Source organism: Arachis ipaensis, chromosome B08, assembly GCF_000816755.2.
Source record: "Arachis ipaensis cultivar K30076 chromosome B08, Araip1.1, whole genome shotgun sequence".
Classification (NCBI taxonomy): Eukaryota; Viridiplantae; Streptophyta; class Magnoliopsida; order Fabales; family Fabaceae; genus Arachis; species Arachis ipaensis.
The window spans coordinates 79445531-79453550 of NC_029792.2; positions in this window are offsets into that span (position 1 = coordinate 79445531).

The window sequence follows — 8020 nt, forward strand, 5'->3', positions numbered from 1 at the left end:
ACACAACTATCTAACACTCTAGATAATCCATCTAAGCAAAGGCTAAAGGAATCACCATAAACACTAAAATCATCCATAAAAACCTCCATCCAGTCCTCAATAAGATCAGAGAAAAGACTCATCATGCACCTCTGGAAAGTAGCTGGTGCATTGCACAAGCCAAAGGGCATTCTCTTGTAAGCATAAGTCCCAAAAGGACATGTAAAAGTGGTCTTTTCCTGATCCTCAGGAGCTATATGAATCTGGAAATAACCTGTGTAACCATCTAGAAAATAATAATGTGATTTACCTGACAGGCGATCCAGCATTTGATCAATGAATGGAAGAGGATAGTGATCCTTACAGGTTGCTTGGTTGAGACGTCTGTAGTCAATGCAGACCCTCCAGGCGTTCTGAACTCTGGTTGTCAGGAGCTCTCCATGCTCATTCTTCACTGCAGTGACTCCAGACTTCTTTGGCACCACTTGTACTGGGCTTACCCATTCATTGTCTGAGATGGGATAGATGATGTCTGCCTCTAGTAGTTTGGTCACTTCCTTTTTGACAACCTCTATGATATTGGGGTTCAATATTCTCTAGGGTTGACGGACAGGTCTTGCTCCTTCTTCTAAAAATATTTTATGCTCACAGACTTGAGGGTTGATGCCTACTATGTCTGCCAAACTCCAACCAATTGCCTTCTTGTGCCTCCTCAGCACACCAAGTAGCTGCTCTTCCTGTTGAGAAGTGAGTTACCTTGCAATGATAACCGGAAACTTCTGCCCGTCTTTAAGGTAAGCATATTTGAGGTGTGGAGGAAGGGGTTTTAATTCTAACTTCTGATCATGTTCAGGCTCTGGGTTGTCTGGAGCTGGTAACAGTGGTAAGGCACTGTCATTGTCCTCTGAGAATGTCCCCACACTTGGACCTTGTCCTGTGTGCTTCTCTTCAAATTCCTCTTGATGGACTTTAGCCACGGTTTCATCTATAATGTCACACTTGAGGATAGAGTGATCCTCTGGAGGATGCTTCATAACTCCATTCAGATTGAAGATCACTACTCGGCCATCTATTTCAAAAGAATATGTTCCTGAGAAAGCATCTAATTTAAACTTTGAGGTCTTCAGGAATGGCCTTCCGAGTAGGATTGATGATGGCTTATCTGAGTCATTTTGGGGCATTTCCAGGATGTAAAAATCAGTGGGGAACGGGAGTTCCTTAATGCCTACTAAGACATCTTCAGCAACTCCAACCACTATAATAATGCTTTTATCTGCTAACACAAAATGAGCTGCCGACCTTTTTAAGGGAGGGAGCCTCAAAACATCATATATAGACAAAGGCATTATACTCACACATGCTCCTAAATCACACATGCATTCAGAAATTATCACACCACCAATAGTACAATTAACTATACAAGGACCTGGGTCACTACACTTTTCAGGTAAACCTCCCATTAATGCAGATATGGAACTTCCTAAAGGAATAGTTTCTAATTCATTAATTTTGTCTTTATGTATACATAAATCTTTTAGAAACTTTGCATATTTAGGTACCTGTTGAATAACATCAAAAAGGGGAACAGTTACCTCAACCTTTTTGAATATCTCTACCATTTTTGGATCAGGTTCCAGCTGCTTCCTGTGCTTCCTTGCAAGTTGTGGAAATGGGACAGGAGTGGCGTTTTCTACAGTGTCTGCGCCTTTTAGTGCTTCCTCCTGTGGTTGCACTTCTTCTTCTTTAGCTGCGTCCTGTATGTCCTCTTCTTCCTCAACATCTTCTATTTCCAATACCTCTTCAGCTGAGGCGTGTTCTGGTAAGCTTGGCTCCTCCTGGTTCCTGTCCTGCAGTGTGGTTCCGGACCTCAGGGTGATGGCATTAATACCACCCTTGGGATTGGGTAATGGTTGAGAGGGAATACCACTAGAGCTCAAAGGTTGGTTATTGGAGTTATTCATTGATCCTATCTGGGAGACAAGAGCCTGCAAAGTAGCGGTCAGACCATTTAGAGTGGCATTAATGTTGTTTTCCATTGTCTGCTGTCTCCGATCAATAGATTGTAGTAAGTCATCATTGGCAGATGCAGAAGGATGGGTAAATTGAGAGGTCTGCTGTTGGGTATTCTGTGGTCCTTGGGATTGCCTTAGGTGAGGTGCTCTGTAAGGCTAATTCTGATTCTGCTGCCTATTGTTGTTGTTATTCCACCTCTGATTTTCCTGACTATCTCTGCCTCCTCTGTTGTTGTTGTTGTCCCTCCAATTCTGGTTAGAATTGTCTTGCCATCCATGGTTATAATTGCCACCTTGATTGTACCCTGGGTTAGGGCGGTCATAGAAGTTATGTGTGGCTGTCATGGTATTGTCTTCCTGCTGGAGCTGCGGATATTCATTAGTATAGTGGCTATAATCAGCTTCCGCAAACTTGTTGTTGATTTAATTGCATTTGCTTCAGCAAGTTGGTCATTTCACAGATACTCTGAGTTAAAGCAGCAGTCTCTCTGCTAGAGGATACTTCTGCCACGGCTTTTGCACGGCCTTGTCTCTGCCTGTGATTCCTAGTAGATTCAGCTAAGTCACTGATCAATTGCCATGCCTCATCAGTGCTCTTGTACTTTTTCATAGACCCATTACTAGCACTTTCCAATGTGGTCTTATCTTGGGGCCTCATGCCCTATGTGACATAACCGAGTAACACTATCTTGTCAATCATATGGTGGGGGCAAGCTTCCAGAAGATTATTGAAGCACTCCCAGTACTCATAAAGAGTTTCAGAATCATCCTGAACAATCATGGAAATATCTTTCCTCAGTTTATCAGTAACTTCAGCTGGAAAGAACTTTTCCAAGAATTCTCTTCTCAGTGTATCCCAGTTGGATACAATTGCTGCTGGCTGAGTGTAGTACAACTCTCTTGCCTTCCCCTCAAGAGAAAACGGGAAAGCTTTTAGCAAAATTGAAGTTTCATCTGCACCATCATGCTTAACAGTAGAACAGGCTGCCTGAAAATCTCTCAGGTGCTTGATAGGCTCTTGAGCAGGTAAGCTATGAAACTTGGGCATCAAATTGAGCAGTGCGGTCTTTATTTCAAAGTCTGTAGCCACCGCTGGGTGATGCGCTTGAAATGGTTGCATTGTAAAATCAGGGGCTCCAGCCTCCTGGATAGTAACTCTCCTGGCTGCCGCCATGTTACCTACACGTGAAACAACCAAATCAGTAGAACGGGGGCTGGTTTCTTTCTCAGGTGACGTTTCAGATCCGCCCTCAGAGAGGACTAACCGACGCCGAGCTTGCCTTATTCGTGAAATAGTTCTTTCAATCTCAGGATCGAATATTAGCAAGCTTGGATCAGGAAGCGAACGTGTCATCTAACGAAAGAAACAAGCAGCTCATAGTAGCAAAATAAAATAAAATGCAAATAAATAAATTCCAATTAATAACTTTAGCACTCTATTGTAACTCCCTGGCAACGGCGCCAAAAATTGATGCGAGCGGAAATTGGCGAGTTAAGAATGATTATAAAATATGCGTTGCAAGTATAGTTCTCAACCAACCAGAAATCTGCTTATCAATTTAGAAGGGTGTCACAGAAATTAAAATTAAAATACTGGGAGTATGAATCCCAGGTCGTCTCCCAACGAGTTGCAGAAATGTGTGCGATTTTATTAATCAGATGTTTTCAAAAAGGTTTGAGTTGAATGGCAGAAAATTAAATTAGAGAATTTATATAAATTTAAATAAAAGCCTTGACTGGGAGTTGATTAGCTGGAAGCCCTATTCTTGTTGGAGTACTCTCAAGATTAATTGACAATTGAGGGTTATTATGTTTAGTTGTCCCTTACTAAGTAAGGGAAAGTCAAACGACTTGGAGTGCTGTATCTATCCACAAGTTCCAATCCGCTCTTGGGAGGATTGGTGTTAATGACTAGAGAGCAATCCAACAATAAACCCAATTGCAATCTTTCTCTTGAGCATCCCAACTCAAGGGTTCCTTTCAATCAATTCCCTATCAAGTTAGGGAACTACTCGCTCATTGTAAATGTAACATTCATAACATAAGAAAGGGAATTAAAGAAAGACACGATAAATAATGATCAAAAGATTGATTAAAAATAAAAGTAATTCTTGTATTTAATAAATGCTAAAATAATCCAATAGTAAAATTAAGTAAATTAAGGAACATGGAAGAGTAAGAGACAAGTGAAGAGAACGAACTAGAATGTCGAAGTCTTGATGAGGCAATAACTCTTCTCAATATCCCAATGCAAAAACAATGAACATAACAAATCCTAAAAACTATGAATGTGTAGAGAGAAAAACCTAGAGGAAAGGAAAACTAGATCTAAAAACTAAAACTACGCGGAATGAATGTTGTTGTTGGTTTCTGCATGTTCTCTGGCTCTAGTCTGCTTTTCTGGGCCGAAAACTGGGTCAAAATAAGGCCCGAAATCGCCCCCAGCGATTCTGCAGATTATGCAGATCGCGCATGTCACGCGGTCGCGTCATCCATGTGGCCGCGTCATTCGGCTTTCTGCTTTGCCACGCGGTCGCGTCATTCATGCGGCTACGTCACTCGTGCTATTCCATGCCGCGCGGTCGCGTCATCCATGCGGCCGCGTCACTGCAATTTCCTCTCCTTCGCGTGGTCGCGTCATCCCTACAGCCGCGTCACTTCTCGCTGGTCATCTCCTCAATTTCTTGTGTTCCTTCCATTTTTGCAAGCTTCCTTTCCAATCTCCAACTCATTCATGCCCTATAAAGCCTGAAACACTTAACACACAGATCACAGCATCGAATGGAATAAAAGAGAAATGAAATACATAATTAAAAGTCTCTAGGAAGCAAGTTTTCAATCATGCAATAACTTTAGGAAGGAATTATAAATGCATGCTTATTTAACGAATAAGTAGGTAAAGATCATGATAAAACCACATAAATAAACACAATATAAACCATAAAATAGTGGTTTATCAACCCTTTTTTCCTAATTAAATCAAAATGATATGCTTTAGAACTCAATTAAGGCCCGGTGATGAAGTGGTGAATGCTTACATTATTTATTATGTTCCTTAGTCATGAAAGATCAATTGTGTCCCTTACTTAGTGAACCAAGGTTTGGTGAACACCAAACTTGTCTTTTGCTAAGGGATTAATGTTAAAACAAGCATTTGTCACAATTGATGCTTTCATCATAAGTTCCAATTTATTTCCTAACATAAATTCCTAGAACAAAGCAATGCATGATTCATCTCTGCATGATTTTAATTTTTTGAACAAAAGTTGATCTTTCTCAAAATTGGTACACATGCAGACACCAAACTTAATGTTTGGTCATACACTTCACCGAAATGACTGAGCATATGATCTAAGGATGCTTGAAAGGTTAACTTTTGTGTGCTGTCAAGCACACCAAACTTAGGAGTCTGGCATATATTTCAAAACAGTGTATGCATCTATCAAGTATGTCTAGAAAAATTTAAAATCATGCTAAAGTAATCACAATTTATTGAATTAAAAAATAAGCAGGAATCTTAAATCATGGGTTGCCTCCCATGGAGTGCTCCTTTATTGTCATTAGCTTGACATTGAACCCCTCTTTTATGGTGGTTGATGACTGTAGTGCCTCAGCTTGTCCCCCCTGACTGTGAGCTTCTTCTTAGTTCCTTGATGCTCAATTTCAACATGCTCCAGTGAGAGTATTTTGCTGACTGTATAGTAATCATCAGTCTGTTGACTTGCTTCTAGTTGTTGATAGATCAACTGTACTTTATCACCTTTGGAAAGCCCTTCCGTTGGAATTTTTTTGTTCTTCCAACCCTTTTTGGTTTTGTTCTTGTTTTTCTTCCTTCCTTTTGTTGATCCTTCTTCTTTGACAGTAGGCTTCCCTTTGAGATTTCTCTTTTTAGTTGCTAACACTCCAATGTCTTCTTGAATTTCTTCATCATTCTGCACAATCTCTTTCTCTTTTTGCCTTGCTTTATTGTCTATCTCTTGCTTTGGAAGGTAGCTACTGGTTGTCCTGTTAATTCCTTCCTTCCATTGTGATTCTTCCTTGTCAGGTTTTATGCACCCCTTTGTTTCGTCCGTGAACTGTGTTTCTGGCAACACACTCAGGGTGACACTTTCATCATGCATTCGGAGGGTCAATTCTCCTTGCTCTACGTCTATAATGGCCCTAGCAGTGGCCAAGAATGGTCTTCCTAGTATAATGGAGTCACCTTCATCTTTATCTGAATCTAAGACTACAAAATCTGCAGGGAATATGAATTTGTCTACCTTGACTAGAAGGTTCCCAATCACACCCCTGGGACATATCACTGACTTATCCACCAGTTCTAGAGACATCTGTACTGGGTTCACTTCTTCTATGCACAGCTTTTTCACTAGAGAGGAAGGCATTAGATTGATACTAGCCCCTAAGTCACACATTGCCTTGTTGATGGACATACTACCAATGGCACAAGGTAGAAAAAAACTTCCAGGATCTTCAAGTTTGGGGGGAGTCCTTTCTGGATTAATGCTCTGCATTCTTCAGTGAGCAGTATAGTTTCATTAACTTGCCAACTCCTCTTCTTGTTGATAAGCTCTTTCAAGAACTTTGCATACAGGGGCATCTGTTCCAATGCTTCATCCAGTGGAATGTTTATCTCCAATTTCTTGAAGACTTCAAGAAATTTAGGGAAGTGTTGGTCCTTAGTCTCTTTGCTGAACCCTTGAGGATATAGCAATGGAGGTGTGAAGTTCACTCCCTGCTTTTGTTCCTTGGTTGGCTCTCCCATTGCTTCCTTCTCTTTTCTTGATTTTTGTGGCTGGTCTCCCTTTTCTTTGAACTCCTCTGAGGTCTGCTTGCTTGCTGTTACCTCCTCATCATTGGTTGCCTCTTCCTCAGCTTGTTTCTTTTCACTTTCCTTTGGCTTCTTAGTTGCTTCTTCATTTTTTACCAGGATCTTCCCACTCCTTAGCTGTATTGCTTTGCACTCCTCTTTTGGATTAGGGATGGTGTTACTTGGTAGTGAGCTTGATGGTCTTTTGATGGTAATCTGCTTGGAGAGCTGTCCAATTTGCCTCTCCATATTCTTCATGGAGGCTTCCTGGTTCTTTGTTGTCATCTCTTGGTACTTCATCATTTTATCCATCGAGAGCTCCAAATTGGTAATCCTCTGAGAGTCTTGTGAGATTGGTTGATTGTGGGGTGTTGAGGGCTGAGGGTAAGTGTTTTGGTTGGCTTGGTTATTGGATGGATGATGGTTAGAGTTGGGGTAAGTGTTTTGTAGTTTTCTGTATGTGTTTTGGTTATTATTCTGCTGGTTGTTGTGGTTTGTGTTTTTCCAACTGTTTTGGTTTGAGTTTCTTTGCCATGGTTGTTGAGGTTGATTGTGATTGTCTCCCCATCTAAGGTTGGGGTGGTTCTTCCATGAAGGGTTGTAAGTATCACCATAGACTTCATTTGGCCCAGAATTTTGGTTGTGCATGTACTGGACTTGTTCTTGCTGTTGCTCCTCTTGAGTCTCTTCATTTTTCCCCCATGTGGTTGATGGTTGACTTGTGTTGACTGCTGCAACTTGGAGGTTATCAATCCTTTTGGCCATTTGCTCAAATTATTGTTGAATTTGCTGCTGCATCATTTTGTTTTGAGCTAAGATTGAGTCTACTCCTTCCAACTCCATCACTCCTTTCCTTTGTGATGGTTGGTGTTGCCTTTGGTGAGCAAAGAAATACTGGTTGTTGGCCACCATATCAATGAGATTTTGGGCTTCCTCTGCAATTTTCATGAGTTGCAAAGAGCCTCCAGCTGAGTGATCTAATGCTTCCTGGGATTTCAATGTCAAGCCTTCATAAAAATTCTACAACTTATCCCACTCAGCGAATATTTCAGGAGGGCACTTCCTGATTAGAGCCTTGTATCTCTCCCATGCCTCATAGATGGGTTCAGCTTCCATTTGTGTGAATGTTTGTACCTCAGTCTTCAACCTAATGATCATTTGAGGTGGGTAAAATTTAGCAAGGAACTTGGTTACTAGATCGTCCCAATTGTTGATGCTG